The sequence below is a fragment of the Nerophis ophidion genome, linkage group LG12, assembly GCF_033978795.1.
Source record: "Nerophis ophidion isolate RoL-2023_Sa linkage group LG12, RoL_Noph_v1.0, whole genome shotgun sequence".
Lineage (NCBI taxonomy): Eukaryota > Metazoa > Chordata > Actinopteri > Syngnathiformes > Syngnathidae > Nerophis > Nerophis ophidion.
Window position 1 is genome coordinate 54,568,865 of NC_084622.1, and position 26,823 is coordinate 54,595,687.

At 39.9% G+C, this 26,823-nt stretch overlaps 1 protein-coding gene across 2 annotated transcripts in view; it reads left to right on the forward strand.

Moving 5' to 3' along the window:
* LOC133563572 (tyrosine-protein phosphatase non-receptor type 5-like) overlaps positions 1-26,823 on the forward strand; it is a 94,157-nt gene that overhangs the window by 19,326 nt on the left and 48,008 nt on the right. For both annotated transcript variants that reach the window (XM_061917749.1, XM_061917750.1), the window contains exon 2: positions 19,974-20,081. The gene's annotated coding sequence lies outside the window, so the exon portion shown is untranslated. The remainder of the gene's footprint in view (positions 1-19,973; positions 20,082-26,823) is intronic.

Here is a 26,823-nt window from a genome sequence, read left to right on the forward strand (position 1 = left end):
CCCATGTGGTGATATCCTTTAGAGATTGTCGGTTTTTTGATACATTGCCGTCTGAGGGATCGAAGGTCACGGTCATTCAATGTTGGTTTCCGGCTATTCCGCTTACATGGAGTGATTTCTCCAGATTCTCTGAACCTTTTGATGATGATATGGACCGTAGATGTTGAAATCCCTAAATTTCTTGCAATTGCACTTTGAGAAACCTTGTTCTTAAACTGTTTGACTATTTTTCTCACGCAGTTGTGGACAAAGGGGTGTACCTCGCCCCATCCTTTCTTGTGAAAGACTGAGCATTTATTGGGAAGCTGTTTTTATACCCAATCATGGAACCCACCTGTTCCCATTTAGCCTGCACACCTGTGGGATGTTCCAAATAAGTGTTTGATGTGCATTCCTCAACCTTATCAGTATTTATTGCCTCCTTTCCCAACACGTGTTGCTGGCATCAAATTCTAAAGTTAATGATTATTTGCAAAAAAATATATATTAATCAGTTTGAACATCAAATATGTTGTCTTTGTAGCATATTCAACTGAATATGGGTTGAAAATTAATTGCAATTCATTGTATTTTGTTAGTATTTACATCGAACACAATTTCCCAACTCACATGGAAACAGGGCTTGTACATTGCACTTATTATACCAAGGTCCGATTAGCGGGGAGATAAATGATAGCATATCAGTGTTATGTGATCGGTGTAAACAGACTGCATATGTTTTGGCTGTGCCCAACCTTCAGAAGCTATTGGACAAACAATTTTTTGTCTGTTTTCACTGGCATAAGAATTGAACCGAATCCTCTAAGCAGACTTTTTGGGGTAGAACCTCAGCCATTCTGTATTTTCTCAAACTGGATAAGATTTGGCTGTTGTTGAATAGTTGTTTTGCAAAGTTTCAAGAATTGTGGGGTGGTTTTATGAGATATTTGGAAGAAAATGATCTCAAAATGAACTCTGATTGAATCACAATTGAAATGTGGGTGGTTGATGAGTCTTTTGTGTGCTTGTGGGTCACTATATCCCTCTAAAGCAGGGGTGCCCACACTTTTTCTGCAGGCGAGCTACTTTTCAATTGACCAACTCGAGGGGATCTACCTCATTTATATATCCATCCATCCATCATCTACCGCTTATCCGAGGTCGGGTCGCGGGGGCAGCAGCCTCATTTATATTTATTTATTTATGAAAGAGACATTTTTGTAAACAAGTTAAATGTGTTTAATGATAATACAAGCATGTGTAACACATATAGATGTCTTTCTTTCACAAAGACAAGAATATAAGTTGGTGTATTACCTGATTCTGATGACTTGCATTGATTGGAATCAGACAGTAATGATGATAACGCCCACATTTTCAAATGGAGGAGAAAAAAAGTTGTCCTTTCTGTACAATACCACATGAAAGTGGTTGTTTTTTGGCATCTAATTCATCCAGCTTCCATACACTTTACAAGAAAAACATTGGCGGCAAATTCCGTAGCTTGCTTGATTGACATTCACGGCACCCGAGGGTCTTGTGAGATGACGCTGGCTGCTGCCAGTTCATTATTATTAAAATATGACCGAGAGGAAGGCGAGAAACACTTTTTATTTCAACAGACTTTCGCGCCGTCCCTTCCGTCAAAACTCTAAAGGCCGACTGCACATTTCCTATCTTCACAATAAAAGCCCTGCTTCATGCTGCCTGCGCTAACAAAATAAGAGTCTCGGAAAGCTGGCGTGCACAAGTGATGTGCACGCCAGCTTTCTGAGGGATCGCTTGTGCACGCCAGTTTTCCGAGACTCTGTATTTAGTTAGCGCAGGCAGCATGAAGCAGGGCTTTTATTGTGAAGATAGGAAATGTGCAGTCGGCCTTTAGAGTTTTGACGGAATGTACGGCGCGAGAGTCTGTTGAAATAAAAAGTGTTTCTCGCCTTCCTCTCTGTCATTTTTTCATAATAATGAACTGGCAGCAGCCAGCGTCATCTCACAAGACCCTCCGGTACCGTGAAGGTCATTTAAGTGACGTCTTGGTGAAGATTGATGATCACTAATTTTTAGGTCTATTTTTTTTTAAAAGCCTGGCTGGAGATCGACTGACACACCCCCCGCGGTCGACTGGTAGCTCGCGATCGACGTAATGGGCACCCCTGTTCTAAAGCTATTATGGAATGCAACTGTCTGTGGTTTTATATTAAATTCTGTCTGTATTTTCTTACTTTATTTATTATATATATTTTTTTACTTGTTGGGGGAAAAACAGCACATTTGATATGTTTAACAACTTGTTTCAATGATATGTTTGAAAACAAATAAAGAAATGGTTAAAAAAAAAAGAATGTCAGGCTTTGGGGAGGGCTGCATGTTTATAGCAATCCTTTAACTTCAGTAGGTGATCATCTACGTGGTCGTCGTGCTCTGCAGGTGTTTGTTGTTCTACTTCGATGGACTGATATACATCATGGATACAATTGTACGTTGTTTCAAGAAAGACATTTTTCAGCGGTGAGTCAACATGTCCTTTGTAATAACTTTAGTTTGGTTTAGCAGCCTCCATTCCAAAAACACCAAAAGAGATAATTGCTGAGTTAGCCTTGCTTTTAAGGCCAAAAATAGATATTCGCTTAGTATTACTTTCTTTAAAACATTTATTTAGTAGTTTTTAACTTTAGAAAGATACATGATTGACAACGATAATGATGCCAAAAAACATGAAAAAAGATGGGAAATCCTTAAAGGCTTATTATGAAAATGTAATAATGTTTATAGAAATGCAACAACAGCGACATATATGCTATCTTTTGTTGTGTTCCCTATTTTTGAGTGTACAAAATGAAGGTGTGTGTTGAGTCCGACTTGGACATAATATGGACTATACACAAATGCTTTTTATGAAAATGTAATTTTGTTCATAACAATCTGTTGTTTCCCTAATTTTTGTTGTTGTACATGGATGAGGGTGTGTGTTGCTGAGCCCGAATTAGACATTGTCTGGACTGGACCTGGTTTTAAAAACCTTTTAGACAAGTCTAATTTCATTAACAACCTGGTCTGATGAAGATAAGGTTTTTTTTTTTGAATAAAATAAAATGGGATTAAAAAAAAAAAGGAAAAAAATGACATTTTCTTGGATAAAATCATATAAAACAATTATATTAAAAATAGTAATTAATGATAGTGTCAGTGGACCGGCGACACACACAATCATGTGTGTTTCAGGGACTGTGTCCCTTGCAGACTGTGTTATGTATGTTGTGGGAACCAGAATTTTGGTAGCAGAAAGAAACAACCCTTTTTTGTGTGAGTGGGTGTGGATGGGGGAGGTAGGGGTTTTCTTTGGGGGGGTTGATGCACTGATGGAAAGTGTATCTTGTGTATTTTTATGTTGATTTAATGAAAAAAAAAAAAAAAGTTAGCCTTGCTTTGAATTCTGTCTTTGTGACAGATTTACAGCCGTATTATTTTAAAAACATTTATATCGGCGCCAAACGGCTTCTTCAAAGACAAAATGTCTGAAAGTCATAATTTATTTCATAGTAAATAGTTTTTTTAATGAAGTTGAATCAGCAAAAAAATGTTGACTTGCAATTACTGTGATGGAAAATATGAAACACTTTCCTTTTTAAAAAAAAAAACTTTATTTGGAATATGTTTTTGAACAAATTGGAATAAAGTCAATTTTAGCAGTCGATTATTTTTGTTTCTTGTTAACACTGTCAGGCTTGTCCCTGACAGTTTTGCCATGTTTTAGTTTTTTTCTCTGCGTTTGTCTTTGTTTCCTGTCAGCGCTCTTATTTTGTCTGTTTCCTGTTTGTCTCCCTGAGTGCTGTGTCTTGGCACCTAGCCACACCTGGTGTCAATCAGCCAGATACTATATTAAAGCTGCCTTTCCCTCCAGTCAGTGCTGGATTATTGTCACCTCTACCTGTCAATGTCATTAATACTTATCGTTGTAGCTCTGTCTACTTCTGTTCGCTCTGCTCATGCCATAGTTCCTTTGTGTCACAGTAACTGTTTTTGTTTCTAGTCCACAGTTAGCCTTTGTGCTAGTTTTTGTTCATAGCCAAGTTTGTTCTCCGCCTTTTGCGCGCCTTTTGTTTGAAGCCTTTTGTTTGTTCTTGTTTTAGTCGATTATTTTTGTTTCTTGTTAACACTGTCAGGCTTGTCCCTGACAGCTTTGCCATATTTTAGTTTTTTCTCTGCGTTTGTCTTTGTTTCCTGTCAGCGCTCTTATTTTGTCTGTTTCCTGTTTGTCTCCCTGAGTGCTGTGTCTTGGCACCTAGCCACACCTGGTGTCAATCAGCCAGATACTATATTAAAGCTGCCTTTCCCTCCAGTCAGTGCTGGATTATTGTCACCTCTACCTGTCAATGTCATTAATACTTATCGTTGTAGCTCTGTCTACTTCTGTTCGCTCTGCTCATGCCATAGTTCCTTTGTGTCACAGTAAGTGTTTTTGTTTCTAGTCCACATTTAGCCTTTGTGCTAGTTTTTGTTCATAGCCAAGTTTGTTCTCCGCCTTTTGCGCGCCTTTTGTTTGAAGCCTTTTGTTTGTTCTTGTTTTAGTCGATTATTTTCGTTTCTTGTTAACACTGTCAGGCTTGTCCCTGACAGTTTTGCCATATTTTAGTTTTTTCTCTGCGTTTGTCTTTGTTTCCTGTCAGCGCTCTTATTTTGTCTGTTTCCTGTTTGTCTCCCTGAGTGCTGTGTCTCCCCAGCTGTGGCTGATTGGCACCTGGCCACACCGGGTGTCAATCAGCCAGGTACTATATTAAAGCTGCCTTCCCCTGCAGTCAGTGCTGGATTATTGTCACCACTACCTGTCAATGTCATTAATACTTATCGTTGTAGCTCTGTCTACTTCTGTTCGCTCTGCTCATGCCGTAGTTCCTTTGTGTCACAGTAAGTGTTTTTGTTTCTAGTCCACAGTTAGCCTTTGTGCTAGTTTTTGCAGTCATGGTCAATCCATGACTGCAAGCTAATCGATGCTAACATACATGCCGGATGTATGTACATATTGCATTATTATGCTTCGTTCGTAGGTATATTTGAGCTCATTTAATTTCCTTTACTTATATATCCGTTGTGTGTTTAATTTATATTTGCATATCTCATGACACATTATCTGTATGTAATATCGGCTGCAATTCTCATAGTTGTTTGTGTGCCATGTTGTTCCAGACCACAGCAAACGTTACCCAGCTTGCAAAGATTGTAATTAATCCATTAGAAGAAGACAGCCTGCCGTTTCCTTGAACTTGGACACACACAACTATACCTTAGGCCATTCTGAGCCAGCAATTTCCAGAAGTTTTCTCATCCTGTGAGGAGCTTCCTTTGTACTAATATTTTCCAATGTTGCAAAAATGTGTAGAATAAAAATTAAAATAAAACATTTCTGCCTACGTAGATTTGCGTTAGCCTTTGACGGTAGGCTAATATAGCTAATAAGGACACTTACATCATGTGTTGCCTTCATTATAACAATAAGGGTTTTTATTTTTTGCAGCTTCAGACGGATTATTTTTTTGTATTTTTGGTCCAACATGGCTCTTTCAACATTTATAATGAAATAACACTGTATACAGATTTTTTTTTCCTTTTTATGCTATGTATAAACCAGGGGTCTCATATATGTCGCCCACAATAAATATGGAGATTAGATGTTAGTGCGGCCAGTGAGTTTTATATGAATGCCCCTTATTAGCATCACGCATACAAATCCTCCCGATTTGTCCGGGAGACTCGCGAGTGACAGTTCCCTTGGACGTCTGCTGAGTTATACCCAATCAACAAAAATAAGGGCATGCTACCATGACACTATCTTTAGTGCCCTCCACATCTCCTGCGTCGGTTGAGGTGGGTGGGGCTGGGGGAGGCGGGGTTTGGTGCTAGCGGGGTGTATAATGTAGCCTGGACGAGTCAGGGTTGCATGGCATTCTGGGTATTTATTATGTTGTGTTACAGTGCGGATGTTTTCCCGAAATGTGTTTGTCATTCTTGTTTGGTGTGGGTTGACAGTGTGGCGCATAACAGTAAGAGTGTTAAAGTTGTTTGTATCACAACCCTCAGTGTAACCTGTATGGCTGTTGAACAAGTATGCCTTGCAATCACCTGAGGACTGTGATAGAGGTTTCACACAATACGTGACCGGGCGGCATGCACATAATGTTGTGTAACAGCGGGCACAAACTACATGTATTAGAAGTTGTTTTGGGTATTGTCATCACGGCCCGCTCTCAATGTTGCTGTCCGAATGAATATCGCAGTATGCAACCCTCAGACAGTTTTAGGGAAAGGCACTCAGGTCAGAAATCTCCTGTCGAATTCGGGAAAGTCGACAAGTTTACAGCTGAGCCACACCAGAGTGATCAAAGAGCCGCACGCGGATCTGGAGCCGTGGGTTGCCGAACCCCTGGACTAACTGAAGTCTCTAAATGGACCAAAGTTGTGAATGTGAGTGAGAAATGTTGTTTGTCATTATGTTTCCTTCAATTAGTGGGCGACCAAGTTAGACTTTTGCACGACAGTTTCCAGCTCGTCCATGACCCTATTCAGGAGTTGATCATTTGAGGGTCGAAGGCAAAACAAATCATGGCACCATCCCCATAACAATATGTATCATACTGTTAGAAACTACCCTGCGGCACATTGAAGTTTGCTAAATCTTTTACTGCAATTGATAGAAAGTTAAGAACAGGAATCAACATTAAATATAGGTGTGACAGTCGCTTGCTGTCGTTATGCGGGTTCCATTGACCACTCAGGAAGGACATTGCTTTGAGCCGGTTGGACTCTTTTTACTTTTTCAAATAAAGCTGTCTCTTGCCGGGTTGCCTTTCAGCTCCTCCTCTGCTGCTCGCTCTTCGGTCGCTTCCGTCATCGCCGTCTTCTCTCAGTTGCTCTTGCGCTGCATCTACTGCGGACTCTCCTCCTTCTGCTTTGATCTCTCCTCCTTCTCCCCTTTTATACAATGTGAGGAGATAAGTCAATTGTGTCCCGGTGTGCGAGCCACGCACCTGATCTCGCTCCCGGCATGCCCCGCCTCTCCGCTCAGCCACGTTCTCCGCCTCCTTGCCGCCATCTTGGGCAGGGCTCCAGCATGCCCTGCCCTGCTGTCGGACCGTCGGATCCGCCTCTCCACAATAGGGTAAGCCATTTTTTAGAAATCGTTTTTTGTTAGCACAGTTGGCCCGGATGTAAGGCATAGGGCAGGGATGTCAAACTCGTTTTCATTGAGGGCCACGTCGCAGTTATTGCTGCCATCAGAGGGCCGCTTGTAACAGCGAATAATGCATGAATTTTCCTCTGGATTTTATTATTAATTATATAAATTGTTTTAAGTAGACTGTTGATTTTACAGTAAAAACTGTACTTTCACAAAATGTTACTGTAAAATAGTTTTACGGAAAAAGCTGGCAGTTAAGTTGCCAGAATTTTTGTGTTAAATTTATATTGTTGATGGGAAAAAAAAGTTCTTTTTTTAATCTGGCCACTTAGCTGCCAGATTTTCTACCGTAAAAACAAATGTACCGTCTTTCCATTCACAGTAATATACCGCTAAAAGCAACAACCGTAGATTTCACAGTCAAAAATTGGCAGCTCAGTCAACAGAATTTTAATGCAAAAAACTTTTTTTTTTTTTTTTTTTTTTTAATTTACAATAATATGCTGCCCAAATGCAGCTGAGATAGGCTCCAGCAACACCCGCGACCCCAAAAGGCACAAGCGGTAGAAAAGGTATGGATGGATGAATGGGTTTTAAGTTGACTGTCGATTTTACAGTAAAAACTTTACATTTACAACATTTTACTGTAAAATAGTTTTACGGAAAAAGCTGGCAGCTGAGTTGCCCGAATTTTTGTGTTAAACTTCCCTTTATATTTTTAGTGGGAAAAAAAAGGTATTTTTTTATTTTGGTAACTTAGCTGCCAGTTTGTTTTTTTTTACCGTAAAAACAAATGTACTGTCTTTCCATTTCCAGTAATACACCACTAAAAATAACCGTAGATTTCACAGTCAAAAATTGGCAGTTTAGTCAACATAATTTCAACGCAAAAAACAGTAGTAGTTTTTATTTGTTTTATTTAAAGTAATATGCTGCCCAGATGTAGCCGAGATAGGCTCCAGCACCCCCCGCGACCCCAAAAGGGACAAGCGGTATAAAATGGATGGCTGGATGGGTTTTAATTAGACTGTCAATTTTAAAGTAAAAACTTTACATTCACAAAATTTTACTTTAAAATAGTTTTACAGAAAAAGCTGGCAGTTAATGTGTTCAATTTACATTAATATTGTTGATGTAAAAAAAGTTCTTTTTTTATTTTGGCAACTTAGCTGCCAGTTTTTCTACCGTAAAAACAAATTTACCATCTTTCCATTTCCAGTAATACACTGCTAAAAACAACAAACGTAGAATTCACAGTCAAAAATTGACAGTTTAGTCAACAGAATTTTGACGCTAAAAACAGTAGTAGTTTTTTATTTTTTTATTTACAGTAATATGCTGCCCAAATGCAGCTGAGATAGGCTCCAGCACCCCCCACGACCCCAAAAGGGACAAGCGGTAGAAAATTGTATGGATGGATGGGTTTTGACTAGACTGTCGAATTTAAAGTAAAAACTTTACATTCACAAAATTTTACTGTAAAATAGTTTTACGAAAAAAGCTGGCAGTTAAGTTGCCAGAATTGTTGTTTTCAATTTAAATTTATATTGTTGATGGAAAAAAAGTAATTTTTTTAATTTGGCAACTTAACTGCCAGTTTGTCTAGTGTAAAAACAAATGTACCGTCTTTCCATTTCCAGTAATACACCGCTAAAAACAACAACCGTAGATTTCACAGTCAAAAATTGGCAGTTTGGCAAAAAACAGTAGTGTCATAACGGGAGGGTCGCAGCTTACTGCAAGGTTTGTTCTCCCGGGATGCAAACGGACTATTCCGGACAAGGTCTGCAGGTAGGAACATATTTATTAATCTAACTACAAAATAACAGGCATACAACAAAGGCAAGTGTGCCTATCACACGCGGAAGCTAAGGCGAAAACTTAGCGCAGGAAACATGGAACTATGGAACAGGCAACAACTCTCTAACTGTAGCATGAAATAAACACGACTTACTGTGGCCTGAACTATGGTATCGCATGAAACAAGCATGAAACTACTAACTAACATAACTATGGCATGGAAGCAAGTAATGACGCCAGGCCGACTGACTGGCAAAGACAGGCTTAAATCATGGTCTCTTGATTAGAGCAGGTGCGTGTCCCGAACACCAGAGGCAGGTGAAACTAATAAGCCTCCATGGAAACTAAAAAAAACAACGGTGCATAAAAACAGGAACTAATGGGGTCTTAAAACTAACAGAAAATAAGACATGATCCAGACCACAGATCATGACAAGTAAAAGTTTTTTTTTTACATTTTATCTATATCGATATGCTGTAAAGAACATTGTAAAATGTGTTGTAATTTTAAATAATTTGATGGGTAGTTTGCTCTAAAGTTATGTATTGTTATTTATCTTCGACCCAACTCCCTCCTTTGAGTCACACATTAAAAGCGTTACTAAAACGGCCTTCTTTCATCTCCGTAATATCGCTAAAATTCGCTCCATTTTGTCCACTAAAGACGCCGAGATCATTATCCATGCGTTTGTTACGTCTCGTCTCGATTACTGTAACGTATTATTTTCGGGTCTCCCCATGTCTAGCATTAAAAGATTACAGTTGGTACAAAATGCGGCTGCTAGACTTTTGACAAGAACAAGAAAGTTTGATCACATTACGCCTGTACTGGCTCACCTGCACTGGCTTCCTGTGTACTTAAGATGTGACTTTAAGGTTTTACTACTTACGTATAAAATACTACACGGTCTAGCTCCATCCTATCTTGCCGATCGTATTGTACCATATGTCCCGGCAAAAAATCTGCGTTCAAAAGACTCCGGCTTATTAGTGATTCCTAGAGCCCAAAAAAAAGTCTGCGGGCTATAGAGCGTTTTCATTTCGGGCTCCAGTACTCTGGAATGCCCTCCCGGTAACAGTTCGAGATGCTACCTCAGTAGAAGCATTTAAGTCTCACCTTAAAACTCATCTGTATACTCTAGCCTTTAAATAGACCTCCTTTTTAGACCAGTTGATCTGCCGCTTCTTTTCTTTCTCCTATGTCCCCCCCTCCCTTGTGGAGGGGGTCCGGTCCGATGACCATGGATGAAGTACTGGCTGTCCAGAGTCGAGACCCAGGATGGACCGCTCGTCGGGACCCAGGATGGACCGCTCGCCTGTATCGGTTGGGGACATCTCTACGCTGCTGATCCGCCTCCGCTTGAGATGGTTTCTTGTGGACGGGACTCTCGCTGCTGTCTTGGATCCGCTTGAACTGAACTCTCGCGGCTGTGTTAGAGCCACTATGGATTGAACTTTCACAGTATCATGTTAGACCCGCTCGACATCCATTGCTTTCGGTCCCCTAGAGGGGGGGGGGGTTGCCCACATCTGAGGTCCTCTCCAAGGTTTCTCATAGTCAGCATTGTCACTGGCGTCCCACTGGATGTGAATTCTCCCTGCCCACTGGGTGTGAGTTTTCCTTGCCCTTTTGTGGGTTCTTCCGAGGATGTTGTAGTCGTAATGATTTGTGCAGTCCTTTCAGACATTTGTGATTTGGGGCTATATAAATAAACATTGATTGATTGATTGATGATTGATTGATTCGACAAAAACGTGTTTGGAAAGTATGATAATATACTGTAATATTGTTGCCATAAGGGATGCTATTAAAATGTAAAAGGTATGCAATTTCAAGCAGTACATATATTTTTTTGTCGAAGTGGAAACAAAAATTAAGTACTTTATTGACACATATCAGTACCAGGCGTTTGCGGGCCAGATTAAATTATATCGCGGGCCAGATCTGGCCCCCCGAGCCTTGAGTTTGACACCTGTGTCGTAGGGCTTTTATTTGTTGCATTAATATGACTTCGTAATATCGATACACGTGATGCTCCTGTTACAAATCTTAATGTTTACGCTGCACCTCCATGCATTATTAATACGGAACAAAGAGAAAAAAAGAACTATAGTTATGTGTTCAGTCCAAAACGTAGTCACAGGTGGCGACACTGCGGAAGGTCATCACTTAATTTTTTGTTATCTTTCAATGAGAGATGTCCGATAATATCGGACTGCCGATATTATCGGCCGATAAATGCTTTAAAATGTAATATCAGAAAATATCGGTATCGGTTTCAAAATTATCGGTTTCAAAAAGTCACATTTATGACTTTTTAAAACGCTGCTGTGCACACGTAGGGAGAAGTACAGAGCGTTAATAAACCTTAAAGGCACTGCCTTTACATGCAGGCCCGGTCACATAATATCTACGGCTTTTGCAAGGCATACTCGGTCAACAGCCATACAGGTCACACTGAGGGTTGCCGTGTAAACAACTTTAACACTGTTACAAATTTGCGCCACACTGAGATCCCACACCAAACAACCATGACAAACACATTTCGGGAGAACATCTGCACCGTAACACAACATAAACACAACAGAACAAATACCCAGAACCCCTTGCAGCACTAACTCTTCCGGGACGCTACAACATACATCTCCCCCTACCCAACCTCAACCCCTCTCCCAACCCCGCCCACTTCAACCTCCTCATGCACTCTCAGGGAGAGCAAGTCCCAAATTCCACGCTGCCGTTTTGAGGCACGTTAAAAAAAAAATGCACTTTGTGACTTCAATAATAAATATAGCAGTGCCAGTTGGCATTTTTTTCCATTACTTGAATTGACTATTTTGGAAAACCTTGTTACATTGTTTAATGAATCCAGCAGGGCATCACAAAAAAATTAAGCACAATAATGTGTTAATTCCACAACTGTATATATCGGTATCGGTTGATATCGGATTCTGTAATAAGAGTTGGAAAATATCGGAATATCGGCAAAAAAGCCATTATCAGACATCTCTACTTTTAATCTACTGTATCTCTCAAACGACATGAAGGACCTAGATCATTGGTGTCAAACTCTGGCCTGCGGGCCAAATTTGGCCCTTGAGGCAGTATGAAATTAACATTAGAGCTGGCCCGCCAGTTTTATACAGCGGCAGTGCCGCTGTAACACCGCATTCACCACTAATACTCATACTTGCCAACCCTCCCGATTTTCCCGGACTCCCAAATTTCAGTGCCCCTCCCGAAAATCTCCCGGGCTAAACATTCTCCCGAAATTCTCCCCATTTCTACCCGGCCTTTATCATCCTCTACAACCTCTCGTCACGTCCGCTTTTCCTACATAGAAATAGCGTGCCAACCCAGTCACATAATATACACCGCTTTTACACACACACTCGCACACAAGTGAATGCCATGCATACTTGTTCAACAGCCATACAGGTCACACTGAGGGTGGCCGTATAAACAACTTTAAGACTGTTCCAAATATGCACCACACTGTGAACCCACACCAAACAAGAATAACAAACACATCTGCACCGTAACACAACATAAACACAACAGAACAAATACCCAGAACCCCTTGCAGCACTAACTCTTCCGGGATGCTACAATATACCCCCCCCCCTGCCCCCCAAGCAATAAATAATGTTTTACTCATGCACTTTCTCTTGCTACTTCAAGGCTTGAATGTTTGATTAATTTATTATTAGCCTGTGGAAAAAGTTTATTTTGATATTTACCTCAGAGGGCTGCAAATAGAAAAGAGGCGTTCAATTTTTATTTAAATTTTATTTGATATGCCATTGATATTTTTTAATGATTATTTTTTAAAACTCGATTTTACATGTCACTCTAAAGTTATATAAGTATTGTTTGTTTAATATTCAATGCAAAACTTGTTTGGGTCCCTATTAAAAGGTTAATTTGTTCAATCTTGGCCCGTGGCTTTGTTCAGTTTTAAATTTTGGCCCACTCTGTATTTGAGTTTGACACCCCTGACCTAGATCATTACACCCATAAAAGCTTCTTCCATTAGGAAGTGGACAGTAAAAACTAGGCAGTGTAGTGGTCTCATTATTAAAAGTAAGTCTGTCCCTCCCTTATAGTGTGCAAGACAACCACAGGTACAAAAGTAGGAATGTCCATTTATTTCTTGCTTTTACTGTAGTATTCATATTTCCTTCATGTGTTTTGTGCACATTTTAAGTGACTTTGGTGCTCATTTAAGTGTGATTTAGGTATGAGTCAACTTACTTCGCCGTCCTGGGAACGGAACTCATGCGTAGATCAAGGACCCCTGAGTAGGAGTACAGTACAGTTGGAGTGTTTTGAGATAAAAGCTGTCATTTTTTTAAGTTGCAAGTTCCAAGCATCTCTGCCATTAGTTGGCGTAGCAAATGTCACAGTGAACCTTGTGAGTTAAGGCAGTGTTTTTCAACCTTCTTTTGAGGCGAGGCACATTTTTTTCCTTAAAAAAAATCCGGAGGCACACCACCAGCAGAAAAAACGTTAAAAAATGTAACTCCACCTTATTTTGAGTTTGTTGGTGTTTTCCTGTGTGCAGTGCTTCAGTTCTTGTCTCGCTCTGTTATTCTGGTGGCCCTTCCTGTTTTGTTGGTGTTTTCCTGTCTTCCTTTAAGCGCTTTTCCGAGCACCTGCTTTATGTTAGCAATCAAGGCTATTTACGTTGTTTTGCTATCCTTATTTGTGTGGACATTGTTGGTTGTCATGTCATGTACGGACGTACTTTGTGGACGCCGTAAGTTTTTGCTGTCGTCCAGCATTCTGTTTCTGTTTACTTCGTGTCACGACTTGGACTTGGACGTGGATTGTTTTCCCGAGGTGACAAGAGAATGGAGCGGAAACAGCGTAAAGGTAGAGACATCTTTTTTTATTTTATACTATAACTAATTACAGGAACAAAAAAAGGATGCGCACAATGGCGGTATAAAAACTTGCCTATGAAACAAAAGACTAGCACAAAGGCAATTAACTTTAAACACTACAGGTGTGAGAAGAAATTGATCCGAATACGTTGTGCGATTCAGAACCGATTCTCATTTTTAAAAAATCGATTTATTTTTATTTTTATTATTATTTTTTTTTTTAACAAACCACTACACAGCAATACCATAACAATGCAATCCAATTCCAAAACCAAACCTGACCCAGCAACACTCAGAACTGTAATAAACAGAGCAATTGAGAGGAGACACAAACACGACACAGAACAAACTAACAGTAGTGAAAAAAATTAATATAATCCCCAACAGTATCACTATTAGTTATAATTTCAGCATAGCAGTGATTAAAAATCCCTCATTGACATTATCATTAGACATTTATAAAAATGAAGAAAAGAACAATAGTGTCACAGTGGCTTACATTTGCATCGCATCTCATAAGCTTGACAACACACTGTGTCCAATATTTTCACAAAGATAAAATAGGTCATATTTTTGGTTCGTTCAATAGTTAAAACAAATGTACATTATTGCAATCGGTTGATAAAACATTGTCCTTTACAATTATAAAAGCTTTTTAAAAAAAATCTACTACTCTGCTAGCATGTCAGCAGACGGGTAAATTCTGCTGAAATCCTATGTATTGAATGAATACAGAATCGTTTTGAATCGGAAAAGTTCCGTTTTTGAATCGAGAATCAAATCGATATATTATGGAATCGTGACCCCAAGAATCGATATTGAATCGAATCGTGGGACACCCAAAGATTCACAGCCCTAATAAACACGAAACAAAACACTTGCACTGTGGCATGAGTAATGAGAAATCTTACTCGGAACAAAACGAGAACGGGAAATGGATAATTGGCATGGATTGCAAGGTGCATAGCAGGTGATCGAGGATGTGAAGGAGGTGATGTTACCAGGACTAAGAACAGAAACAGACAGCTTAAATAGCAGTGACATAATCAGTGAAAACAGGTGCAAGACATGAGTTGTCATGGCAACAAAACAAACCAGGAAGTGCAAAAACAGGAACTGAGTGTCCAAAAAAACAAAACAGACATGACACTTTGTAGCCAGTTTAGTTTTACTTTCGTTTAGCTTAGCCATTTCCTTTCCCTTTTATTCATTTTGGGTATAAGCATTATATACCTTTTTTACCTGCACCCTGCCTCCCGCTGTAGTCACAACACACCATCCTCGTCTCACCCGACACATTCCAAAATGTACAAAGCAATTAACTAGCTGCCGCCACCTACTGACTTGGGGTATTACGTGGTTACCCTGTCGAGTTTAACAGAGCACAGACACTAAACAACGGCACAATTTTTGCAGAGTATAATTATTCATTTGTGAAAAATATTTTTGGGACCAAATTAGGTACAGTTGCATGGTTTCTTACAGCACACCAGACAATATCTCAGTGGTTGAGTTAAGGTACTGTATATTTCATTAGGTCACCTTTGCCTATGATTAAAAAAATCATGTTCAAAAAATGTAATTTAATCTATATGAGGTGACCTTTATTTAGTTATATTGTTTCTTATTATAATAATGACATAAAGAAAGGGATGCACTTAAGATGTGACTTTAAGGTTTTACTACTTACGTATAAAATACTACACGGTCTAGCTCCATCCTATCTTGCCGATTGTATTGTACCATATGTCCCGGCAAGAAATCTGCGTTCAAAGGACTCCGGCTTATTAGTGATTCCCAAAGCCCAAAAAAAGTCTGCGGGCTATAGAGCGTTTTCCGTTTGGGCTCCAGTACCCTGGAATGCCCTCCCGGTAACAGTTCGAGATGCCACCTCAGTAGAAGCATTTAAGTCTCACCTTAAAACTCATTTGTATACTCTAGCCTTTAAATAGACTCCCTTTTTAGACCAGTTGATCTGCCGTTTCTTTTCTTTTTCTTCTATGTCCCACTCTCCCTTGTGGAGGGGGTCCGGTCCGATCCGGTGGCCATGTACTGCTTGCCTGTGTATCGGCTGGGGACATCTCTGCGCTGCTGATCCGCCTCCGCTTGGGATGGTTTCCTGCTGGCTCCGCTGTGAACGGGACTCTCGCTGCTGTGTTGGATCCGCTTTGGACTGGACTCTCGCGACTGTGTCGGATCCATTATGGATTGAACTTTCACAGTATCATGTTAGACCCGCTCGACATCCATTGCTTTCCTCCTCTCCAAGGTTCTCATAGTCATCATTGTCACCGACGTCCCACTGGGTGTGAGTTTTCCTTGCCCTTATGTGGGCCTACCGAGGATGTCGTAGTGGTTTGTGCAGCCCTTTGAGACACTAGTGATTTTGGGCTATATAAGTAAACATTGATTGATTGATTGATTAGTTGACTATTCAATCAGAAAACAAACGAGAAAAGCATAGACACTTACCTCGAAAACTGAAAACAAAGAAAATAAATTGTTTGCCAAACTTGGATGTTGCTTCTCTCCTCCCAGAGCCTTGTGTGCACACAGTACCATATTTAAGTTACCACGGTTACCAAAAGCCTCATTGCATCGTTGCTTCAGAACGCTTCGCCTGCGATTCGTCGCCTTGTACCTGCACGTCAACTCACCTGTCCGTCTGCATCTTGCAACATCTCACACGTCCTCCCACACGCCACAATCCCTGGGCCTTTGCTGGCTTTGTATGTGCGTGTACGTTGTCTGCATGCACACGTCGTCATGGCTACGGGCTGGACAGACAGGCGTCACCACTTCAAAAGCACCTGAAAGGGACTGCAGCTTCCCTGTGTATTGAGCATCACCTGCAGGCACACACACACACACACACACACACACACACACACACACACACACACACACACACACACACACACACACACACACACACATTCTTGTACGTGTTAATTTCTTGAGACCTCCGAAAAGCGTCTACTTCTTTAGGACCACCCTTTATATAAGGATTTGTATTTAAAACATTATTAATACATACATACTATACAAATATGAAACAGCTTATTGTGAAAAATGAGTTGGAATTTCACAAGAAAAAGGTCACAATTTCACAAGAAAAAGGTCACAATTTCACAAGAAAAACTTAGAATTTTGGCAGTATTATAATAAAAGTCGTAATTTTAAGTTTGATCACATTACGCCTGCACTGGCTTCCTGTGCACTTAAGATGTGACTTTAAGGTTTTACTACTTACGTATAAAATACTACACGGTCTAGCTCCATCCTATCTTGCCGATTGTATTGTACCATATGTCCCGGCAAGAAATGTGCGTTCAAAGGACTCCGGCTTATTAGTGATTCCATCCATCCATCCATTTTCTACCGCTTATTCCCTTTTGGGGTCGCGGGGGGCGCTGGCGCCTATATCAGCTACAATCGGGCGGAAGGCGGGGTACACCCTGGACAAGTCGCCACCTCATCGCAGGGCCAACACAGATAGACAGACAACATTCACACTCACATTCACACACTAGGGCCAATTTAGTGTTGCCAATCAACCTATCCCCAGGTGCATGTCTTTGGAAGTGGGAGGAAGCCGGAGTACCCGGAGGGAACCCACGCATTCACGGGGAGAACATGCAAACTCCACACAGAAAGATCCCGAGCCTGGATTTGAACCCAGGACTGCAGGACCTTCGTATTGTGAGGCAGACGCACTAACCCCTCTGCCACCGTGAAGCCCATTAGTGATTCCCAAAGCCCAAAAAAAGTCTGCGGGCTATAGAGCGTTTTCCGTTCGGGCTCCAGTACTCTGGAATGCCCTCCCGGTAACAGTTTGAGATGCTACCTCAGTAGAAGCATTTAAGTCTCACCTTAAAACTCATTTGTATACTCTAGCCTTTAAATATACCTCCTTTTTAGACCAGTTGATCTGCCGCTTCTTTTCCTTCTCCTATGTCCCCCCCCTCCCTTGTGGAGGGGGTCCGGTCCGATGACCATGGATGAAGTACTGGCTGTCCAGAGTCGAGACCTAGGATGGACCGCTCGTCGGGACCCAGGATGGACCGCTCGCCTGTATCGGTTGGGGACATCTCTACGCTGCTGATCCGCCTCCGCTTGAGATGGTCTCCTGTGGACGGGACTCTCGCTGCTGTCCTGGATCCGCTTTGAACTGAACTCTCGCGGCTGTGTTGGAGCCACTATGGATTGAACTTTCACAGTATCATGTTAGACCCGCTCGACATCCATTGATCAAGACATTTCACCCTTGCTCCTGATGGGTGGTGGTTAGGGCCTTGCATGGCAGTTCCCGCCATCAGTGTGTGAATGTGTGTGTGAATGGGTAAATGTGGAAATAGCGTCAAAGCGCTTTGAGTACCTTGAATGTGGAAAAGCGCTATACAAGTAAAACCTATTTACCATTTGTTATTTCATATGTTGCCCAGAGGGGGAGCACTTTTAAAACTGACACACAGTCAATTTGAAAAATCCCTCTTTTTTGGGACCGCCCACATTTTGATAGATTTCACCACCAGGGGTGCAAATGAGACATTCTCTATTATGGTTTTCCTAATCGGAACCATAATTTATGTCCTAGCTCATGGGTGTCAAATTCTGGCCCGCCGTGTAATTTAATTTGGCCCTTGAGGCAATATCAATTTAGCATTAGAGCTGGCCCGCCGGTGTTATACAGCGTCGGTGCCGCTGTAACACCGCATTCACCGCTAATACTCATACTTGCCAACCCTCCTAATTTTCCTGGTAGACTCCCGAAGTTCAGTGCCCCTCCCGAAAATCTCCCGGGGCAACCATTGTCCCAAATTTCTACCGATTTCCACCTGGACAACTATATTGGGGGCGTGCATTTAAGGCACTGCCTTTAGCGTTCTCTACAACCTGTCGTCACGTCCGCTTTTCCTCCATACTAACAGCGTGTCACATAATATTTGTGGATTTTATACACACACACACACACACCCACACACACACACACACACACACGCACAAGTGAATGCAAGGCATACTTGGTCACCAGCAATACAGGTCACACTGAGGGTGGTCGTATAAACAACTTTAGCACTGTTACAAATATGCGCCACACTGTGAACCCACACCAAACAACAATGACAAACACATTTCGGGTGAACACCCGCACCGTAACACGACAGAAGAAATACCCAGAAACCCTTGCAGCACTAACTCTTCCGGGAAACTTCCAGCAAACTGACCAATAATTAACGTCTTATTCATGCATTTTCTCTTGCTACTTCAAGGCTTGAATGTTTGGTTCATTCATTATTGTTATTTTATTTTCAAATTTATTATTGGCCTGTGGAAAAATTTTTTATATTTACCTCAGAAATAGAAAAAAAGACATAACATTTTTATTTACATTTTATTTGATAGGCCATTAACATTCTTTTAATTATTATTATTATTATTTGAAACTGGATTTTGCATGTCACTAAAGTTATATAAGCCTCGCTTGTTCAATATTTAATGCGAAACTTGTTTGGGTCCCTATTAAAAGGTTCATTTGTTCAACCTTGGCCCACGGCTTTGTTCCGTTTAAAATTTTGGCCCACTCTGTATTTGAGTTTGACACCACTGGCCTAACTTGTTCACCGATCCTCATATCAATCATCAATCAATGTTTACTTATATAGCCCTAAATCACTAGTGTCTCAAAGGGCTGCACAAACCACAACACAATGGAAGGTACTTTTCCTTGTTGATGTCTCAATAAGGGTAGGAATACAAGAACACAAACACACACACACACACACACACACACACACACACACACACACACACACACACTTGACTCCTGGTATGGGTTCGAGTGGCAGAAGAGAGCTCCTGCATACTGATTGCAGCCAAAGATGTTTCTGGAAGCTCATCGTTGCTTCTTTGGGGTAAAAATGACTACATTTGAACAGTTTAGTATGTTACCTTACATCACTGGCATGAATGCACAGCTGGGCGCTGACAAGAGTGCTACTCAGATGGAGGATTACGAAACCATGCCTCAGCGGGGCCCGCTCATCATGTGTATTTCTGCTGCATTCACTCGTGTTACACAATTAGTGCATTTTTTCCCTTCAAGTATTTAAAGGTGTCGCCTTCTGCCTTGCAGGCTGCTGCTGCTCGATGGCCGACGGTGACTGCTTGCCGCAAGATACAGGACTGCTGTTCATCATGTGATCCGACTCCCACGCCATCGTTTCCTTCGCTCTACCTTAAAGTGAGTGAGCCTTAGACACCTCTTTCCTTTGTTTTGTCGCCATTGATAAAAACGTGTGCCAAACTGGCTCGCCGCACCAAATTTAGATATCAACATGTGGGGGGAGAAAGCAATAAAGCAACACTTCAACAAATAATTAGAAGTGTGTATGTGCAGAACACCTTCATTCATAAGGGAAGGACAAACATTGACCTCATATACACACACGCGCACACACACACACACACACACATTTTTATATTTATATAATAAACAGTATGTATACAGTATGCATATATATATATATGTACATATATATTAATATATATTATGTGTGTATATATATATATATATATATATATATATATATATATATATATATATGTATGTATGTGGGGAAAAATCACAAGACTACTTCATCTCTACAGAACACACACACACACACACACACGCACACACACATATTTTTATTTATATGATATACAGTATGTATGCATATATATATATATATATACATACAGCATATTGACAAAAATGTAAATATAATGTACTTAAAATATATGATGTTTATACAAATATCCATTTATTTTTACATATATATATATATATTAAAATAAAATAAAATCTGATGTTTGAGGGAACCCCTTATGAAACAGTTCTGTATATATATATATATATATATATATATATATATATATATATGGGCTGCACGGTGGCAAAGAGGGGTTAGTGCGTCTGCCTCACAATACGAAGGTCCTGAGTAGTCCTGGGTTTAATACCAGGCTCGGGATCTTTCTGTGTGGAGTTTGCATGTTCTCCCCGTGAATGCGTGGGTTCCCTCCGGGTACTCCGGCTTCCTCCCACTTCCAAAGACATGCACCTGGGGATAGGTTGATTGGCAACATTAAATTGGCCCTAGTGTGTGAATGTGAGTGTGAATGTTGTCTGTCTATCTGTGTTGGCCCTGCGATGAGGTAGCGACTTGTCCAGGGTGTACCCCGCCTTCCGCCCGATTGTAGCTGAGATAGGCGCCAGCGACCCCAAAGGGAATAAGCGGTAGAAAATGTATATATATATATATATATATATATATATATATATATATATATATATGTGTATATATATATATATATATATATATATATATATATATATATATATATATACATATATACATATATATATATATATATATATATATTAGCTGAGATAGGCGCCAGCGCCCCCTGCGACCCCGGAAGGGAATAAGCGGTAGGAAATGGATGGATGGATGGATATATATATATATATTAGGGATGTGGGAAAAAATAGATTTGAATATGAATCTCATGTTGATTCTCTTTTTTTTTTTTAATCGTTTTTGCTGTCTTGGATCCGCTTGAACTGAACTCTCGTGGCTGTGTTGGAGCCACTATGGATTGAACTTTCACAGCATCATGTTAGACCCGCTCGACATCCATTGCTTTCGGTCCCCTAGAGGGGGGTGGTTGCCCACATCTGAGGTCCTCTCCAAGGTTTCTCATAGTCAGCATTGTCACTGGCGTCCCACTGGATGTGAATTCTCCCTGCCCACTGGGTGTGAGTTTTCCTTGCCCTTTTGTGGGTTCTTCCGAGGATGTTGTAGTCGTAATGATTTGTGCAGTCTTTTGAGACATTTCTGATTTGGGGCTATATAAATAAACATTGATTGATTGATTGATTGATTTTTCATTTATTTGATTTTATTTTTTTATAATTATTTTTTTTTATCAATCCAAAAAAAGAATACACAGCAATACAATAACAATGCAATCCAATCCCAAAACCAAACCTGACCCAGCAACACTCAGAACTGCAATAAACAGAGCAATTGAGAGGAGACACAAACACGACACAGAACAAAGTAATGAAACAAAAATGAATATTATCAACAACAGTATCAATATTAGTTATAATTTCAGCATAGCAGTGATTAAAAATCCCTCATTGACATTATCATTAGACATTACTAGAAATAAAAAAAAGAACAATAGTGTCACAGTGGCTTACACTTGCATCGCATCTCATAAGCTTGACAACACACTGTGTTCAATGTTTTCACAAAGGTAAAATAAGTCACATTTTTGGTTCGTTTAATAGTTAAAACAAATTTACATTATTGCAATCAGTTGATAAAACATTGTCCTTTACAATTATAAAAGCTTTTTTTTTAAAAAAATCTACTACTCTGCTAGCATGTCAGCAGACTGGGGTAGATCCTGCTGAAATCCTATGTATTGAATGAGTACAGAATAATTTTGAATCGGAAAAATATCGTTTTTGAATCGAGAATCGCGTTGAATTAGAAAATTCGATATATAATCGAATCGCGACCCCAAGAATCGATATTGAATCAAATCGTGGGACCGCAGCCCTAATATACAGTATATATATATATATATATATATATATATATGAAGTGTAAAATACGACAGCGGAGACCCCAGGCTGTTGAACGACTGAAGCTCTACATAAAACAAAAATGGGAAAGAATTCCACTTTCAAACCTTCAACAATTAGTTTCCTTAGTTCCCAAACGTTTATTGAGTGTTGTTAAAAGAAAAGGTGATGTAACACAGTGGGGAACATGCCCTTTCCCAACTACTTTGGCACGTATTGCAGCCATGAAATTCTAAGTTAATTATTATGTCCCCCAAAAAAATAAAGTTTATGAGTTTGAACAAAAAAATATCTTGTCTTTGTAGTGCATTCAACTCAATATGGGATGAAAATAATTTGCAAATCATTGTATTCCGTTTATATTTACATCGAACACAATTTCCCAACTCATATGGAAACAGGCTTTTTATATATATATATATATATATATATATATATATATATTTATATATAATATATATATTGTGTGTGTGTGTTTATCTGTTGCCAGTAGATGATTATGCTCAGGACGGATGACAGGGATGAGAGCCACTCTGTTGCCAAGGCGACGGACAAGGCTGTAAACACGTTACCCATGACTCATCTCTCCACAATGGACCCCCTCTCTCTCTCTCTCTCTCTCTCTCTTACACACACACACACACACATACACACACACACAGACACACACACACACCCACACACACACACACACACACAATAGAGTCCAATCTACGACAGACAAGGGGATACGGATATGAGAACCACTCCAAGCCGCTTAGCCCCATCTGAATGGGCATGTGGAATAAACGACACACACACACACACACGCTTATACACACTAACACGCACACACACGCTTATACACACAAACACAAACACACGCTCACACACACACGCTCAGTTCAGACAACACACCAAACAGACACACACTAACAATTGCGGTGATGATGTCATTGAATTGGTGACCAGTAGTTCATATGTTTTTTTTTACATTTCAGCAACACAATACCACAGATTATGTGTTTAAAAAAAAAGGCTTTGGGTGCTGACCATTTTGCACAGAAGATATTATTATAAATTATATAATAATGCCCACATCTGAGGTCCTCTCCAAGGTTTCTCATAATCAGCATTGTCACTGGATGTGAATTCTCCCTGCCCACTGGGTGTGAGTTTTCCTTGCCCTTTTGTGGGTTCTTCCGAGGATGTTGTAGTCGTAATGATTTGTGCAGTCCTTTGAGACATTTGTGATTTGGGGCTATATAAATAAACATTGATTGATTGATTGATCCATCCATCCATTTTCTACCGCTTATTCCCTTTTGGGGTCGATATTATTTGTAAATTATAAATTAAATGTGTACATATTATAACAAGCAGATGTCAAACCTATGCATGTGCTGCATGGAATTGCATATCTTCCATTTTCTACCGCTTGTCCCTTTTGGGGTGGCGGGGGTGCTGGAGCCTCTCTCAGCTGCATTGGGTTGGAAGGCGGGGTAGAATTGCATATCTTTTAAACTTTAACATTATCTGACATTCAAAAATGTGTTATTTTCTGCTGCAAGTGCACACTAGTCAGGTCATCTTTTTTGCATCAATCATTTTAGGCAACTATCCTGTATTGTCATCTACTCTAACTGCAATATTTTTTTATTCACAATTTTCTTTTTGGGGAGTTTTTTCCCCCCATATTTTTGTCATTTTTCTAATGTTACCTTTTATTGAGAGCCTCATCAATAATGTTATGTTTGCATAAGGACAATAAATACTCTTGAAGGCAACTGAGTAATAATAGCTTGATGATATTATTACACAATCACACATTAACACGACCCTGTTAGGGCAACCATAACTTTGATTGATTGATTGATTGACAATTTTATTAGTAGATTGCACAGTTCAATCAATCAATCAATGTTTACTTATATAGCCCTAAATCACTAGTGTCTCAAAGGGCTAAACAAACCACTACGACATCCTCGGTAGGCCCACATAAGGGCAAGGAAAACTCACACCCAGTGGGACGTCGGTGACAATGATGACTATGAGAACCTTGGAGAGGAGGAAAGCAATGGATGTCGAGCGAGTCTAACATGATACTGTGAAAGTTCAATCCATAATGGATCCAACACTGTCGCGAGAGTCCAGTCCAAAGCGGATCCAACACAGCAGCGAGAGTCCCGTTCACAGCGGAGCCAGCAGGAAACCATCCCAAGTGGAGGCGGATCAGTTCAGTACATATTCTGTACAATTGACCACTAAATGGTAACACCTGAACAAGTTTTTCAACTTGTTTAAGTCTGGGTCCACGTTAATCAATTCATGGTAAAACTACTATGTGGCCCTCAATGAAAATGAGTTTAAAGCAGACACAGGCAGCAAGGTTATGCAAAAAATATTCAGTTTACTGTAAAAAAATAAGGATGAAGGAAACCAGTTCGTACGCAGGAATTTATTTGCATCATTTAATTGTGTGAATGCTCCAAAACATTTACACCAAAATTAATCGACAAATGTATTTATTAAATGTCTTCTTTTTCTCTAGATTTTCCACATTTTTCACCCAATTCAAACCGTTCCAACTTCCAACTGTTCCTTCTATTTGGAAATCCCTTTCCCTTGACAAATTCCCAGATTTCCCAGAATTCCACATTTTCCGGGACCTTTCTCAATTCGTCATGTTACTACTTCAACATTTCTCAACCGATTTGAAAAATTCCAACACCAACCATTTCAACTCGTTCATACCTTTCAAAATTGTTTTTTTTTGCAATTTTCAAAAAAAATTCCTGCTTGTTTCATCTGACTCAAACCATTCCAACTTCAAACTGTTCAGTCTATCCGGGAATTTTGTGCTTTCCCCTTGACATATTCCCAGATTTTCCACAATTCCCGAATTTCTGGGACTTTTTCCCATTCAAAATGAATTGGCCATTTTTCAAACTGCCACCATTTCCACATTTTTCAACCTATTCAAGCCATTCCACCTTCTACACATTCCACCATCCTGGACATTCTAACTACCTTTTTTCCAAGTTAAAAAAAAATGCCAGGATTTTCCAGAATTCCTCTTTTTCCAAAACCCTGTTTCCACCCTTTATTCTGGCAACTACCCCTTCTGCATTTTTCAACGCATTTCAACGGTTCTGCCGTAAAAACATTCCTCTTAGTCAGGAAAAAAAAAACCTGTAAAAATTCCTGGTTTTCCCCAAATTTTAAGAATTCTCTAATACCATTTCTCAATTCTTCATGTTACTACTTCAACATTTCTCAACCGATTTGAAAAATTCCAACACCAACCATTTCAACTCGTTCATACCTTTCAAAATAGTTTTTTTTACAATTTTCAAAAAAAATTCCCGCTTGTTTCATCTGACTCAAACCATTCCAACTTCAAACTGTTCAGCCTATCCGGGAATTTTGTGCTTTCCCCTTGACATATTCCCAGATTTTCCACAATTCCCGATTTTCTGGGACCTTTTTGTCATTCAAAATGAATTGGCCATTTTTCAAACTGCCACCATTTCCACATTTTTCAACCTATTCAAGCTTTTCCACCTTCAACACATTCCACCATCCTGGACATTCAAACTACTTTTTTTTTCAAGTTCCAAAAAATTCCAGGATTTTCCAGAATTCCTAGTTTTCCAAAGCCCTATTTCCACCCTTTATTCTAGCGACTACTCCTACCACATTTTTTAACGCATTTCAACCATTCTACGGTAAAAACATTTCTTAGTCAGGAAAAAAAAAACTCGAAAAATTCCCGCTTTTCCCCAAACTCCAAGAATTCTCTAATACCATTTCTCAATCCGTCATGTTACTACTTCAACATTTCTTAACCGATTTGAAAAATCCCAACACCAACCATTCCTTCTCGTTCATACCTTTCAAAATTGTTTTTTTTTGCAATTTTCAAAAAAAATTCCTGCTTGTTTCATCTGACTCAAACCATTCCAACTTCAAACTGTTCCGTCTATCCGGGAATTTTGTGCTTTCCCCTTGACATATTCCCAGATTTTCCACAATTCCCGAATTTCTGGGACTTTTTCCCATTCAAAATGAATTGGCCATTTTTCAAACTGCCACCATTTCCACATTTTTCAACCTATTCAAACCATTCCACCTTCTACACATTCCACCATCCTGGACATTCTAACTACCTTTTTTCCAAGTTAAAAAAAAATGCCAGGATTTTCCAGAATTCCTGGTTTTCCAAAACCCTTTTTCCACCCTTTATTCTGGCAACTACCCCTTCTGCATTTTTCAACGCATTTCAACGGTTCTGCCGTAAAAACATTCCTCTTAGTCAGGAAAAAAAAACCTGGAAAAATTCCTGGTTTTCCCCAAACTTTAAGAA